At 62.8% G+C, this 2,500-nt stretch overlaps 1 non-coding gene and 1 pseudogene across 1 annotated transcript; both read right to left on the reverse strand.

Annotated features, from left to right (window-relative positions):
* Positions 1–249: 249 nt before the first annotated feature.
* Positions 250–1,081, reverse strand: LOC146143434 (large subunit ribosomal RNA; annotated as a pseudogene; the record flags this gene model as incomplete).
* Positions 1,082–2,171: 1,090 nt separating this feature from the next.
* Positions 2,172–2,325, reverse strand: LOC146143435 (5.8S ribosomal RNA). The gene has a single exon (XR_014501131.1). It is a non-coding gene; the product is annotated as a 5.8S ribosomal RNA (ribosomal RNA).
* Positions 2,326–2,500: the final 175 nt, after the last annotated feature.

Genomic DNA, 2,500 nt, shown 5'->3' on the forward strand with positions numbered 1-2,500 from the left:
CCCACGCCGACGTTTCCGAGTTCGCTTGCGTTGCCGCACCAGGCGCCGAAGCGCCGATCTCCGCGTCGAGGTTCGGGAATATTAACCCGATTCCCTTTCGGTCCGCCGGGGCAACGACGAGCATCGCCCCGCTTCAGAACGGCATTCGCCTATTCCTTAGGATCGACTGACCCATGTTCAACTGCTGTTCACATGGAACCCTTCTCCACTTCGGCCTTCAAAGTTCTCATTTGAATATTTGCTACTACCACCAAGATCTGCACCGACGGCTGCTCCACCCGGGCTCGCGCCCTAGGCTTCGACGCACGCCGCCGCGGCCCTCCTACTCGTCGCGGCCTAGCGCACCGGTGTGCTCGTACCGCCGCGACGGCCGGGTATAGGCCCGACGCTCCAGCGCCATCCATTTTCAGGGCTGATTGATTCGGCAGGTGAGTTGTTACACACTCCTTAGCGGATTCCGACTTCCATGGCCACCGTCCTGCTGTCTAGATCAACCAACACCTTTTGTGGGCTCTGATGAGCGTCGCGTCGGGCGCCTTAACCCGGCGTTCGGTTCATCCCGCATCGCCAGTCCTGCTTACCAAGAGTGGCCCACTTGGCACTCGCATTCCATGCCCGGCTCCAATTAAGCGAGTCGGGCTTCTTACCAATTTAAAGTTTGAGAATAGGTTGAGGACGTTTCGTCCCCAAGGCCTCTAATCATTCGCTTTACCAGATAAAACTGCGACAGAGCGCCAGCTATCCTGAGGGAAACTTCGGAGGGAACCAGCTACTAGACGGTTCGATTAGTCTTTCGCCCCTATACCCAAATTTGACGATCGATTTGCACGTCAGAATCGCTACGGTCCTCCACCAGAGTTTCCTCTGGCTTCAACCTCTTCAGGCATAGTTCACCATCTTTCGGGTCCCAACGCGAACGCTCTCGCTCGACCTCTCCGGCAAAGCGGACGAGATCGGCCGGTGATGCGGCCGCCGCGAACGACGACGTCTCACCTCCGCCGGACCGCGCCGACATTCACTTTCACTGCGCCCATGGGTTTCGTACTGCCCCGTGGCTCGCGCTCACGTTAGACTCCTTGGTCCGTGTTTCAAGACGGGTCGGGAAGGTGGCTGACTTCAGCCGCGGACCCCGTGCGCCTCGCGAAACGACACCGGAAGCGCGACCGAGACGAAGAGGCTGGGCACTGAGAACAGTCCCCGACCCACGACGCCCCAGCCGGCACCGGGCGCTCGGCCCCGAAGGGCAGACGCGGCGATCTCTCCTCGCCCGAACGGCGGGCCGACGGACACGCGCGCCTATAGTACCCGACCGAGGCCGGGTTACCTTGCGCGCGGCCTTCTCGCCGCCGTCCAGACGGTCGCGGCCTTCGCCCGGCGCTAGTGCGCTGGTCCCCGATCGGGCGGCGCCGCCGGCGGCCCGTGAGGGTCCGCACGACAACGTCGCCGACAGGGGGCCGGCTGAAAGCGACCGGGCGACCCGACAGGCCCTCCCGTTTGCCTCTCGACGGTTTCACGTACTCTTTAACTCTCTCTTCAAAGTGCTTTTCAACTTTCCCTCACGGTACTTGTTCGCTATCGGTCTCGTGACCGTATTTAGCCTTAGATGGAGTTTACCACCCGCTTTGGGCTGCATTCCCAAACAACCCGACTCTGGGAAGACGCCGTAGCGCGCCCGCCTGTCGCCGCCATGGGCCTGACACCCGCTCTGGGAAAAGGCCTCGATCAGAAGGACGCGGGCGACCGGCGAAGCGCGCCGTGACGAATTCCGTACGCCACAATTCCGCGCACTCCAAAAGCGCGCGGATTCGGCGATGGGCACATCCCGCTTCACTCGCCGTTACTGAGGGAATCCTCGTTAGTTTCTTTTCCTCCGCTTAGTAATATGCTTAAATTCAGCGGGTAGCCTCGTCCGACCTCAGGCCGAAAGTAAGGACCGGGACTATTCTTCCCGTTCCGCGCTCGCCGTCGGCGCCGCGCGCCGCCGCGCACCTCGATTCCCGCCCTTGAGCCGCCAGCCGTTGGCCTCTTCGAGGTCGACTCGCCGCCGCCGCGCGGGATTCTGGTCGCGATCGTCGCGCATCGTGCCGTGCTGTCTTGAGCGGGACGGGCGCTCGCGCGTCCGACGCCGCAGCAGCCGCGCGGAGAAATCCCCGCGCGGAACGTTTGCAACGCGACCCTGAGGCGGGCGCGGCCCCGGGATTGACCCGAGGCCGCAATTTGCGTTCAGAACGTCGATGCTCAATGTGTCCTGCAATTCACACTAATTCACGCAGCTAGCTGCGTCCTTCATCGACTCACGAGCCGAGTGATCCACCGCCAAGAGCCATCCACGATTGTTTCGCTCGCACAGTGCCTCGCACTATAGGGTGACAAAATAGACCGCGCCGAGCGGTCGGCCAGGCCGACGCTTGAAGCCGGAGCGCGCGGCACCGCGGCACTCGACGCGCAAACATTACCGGGTGACCGAATCGCCGGCCGGCGCGCCGCTCCTCGCGGGTCG

This window comes from Ascidiella aspersa, chromosome 5 (genome assembly GCF_963924565.1).
Source record: "Ascidiella aspersa chromosome 5, kaAscAspe10.2, whole genome shotgun sequence".
Classification (NCBI taxonomy): Eukaryota; Metazoa; Chordata; class Ascidiacea; order Phlebobranchia; family Ascidiidae; genus Ascidiella; species Ascidiella aspersa.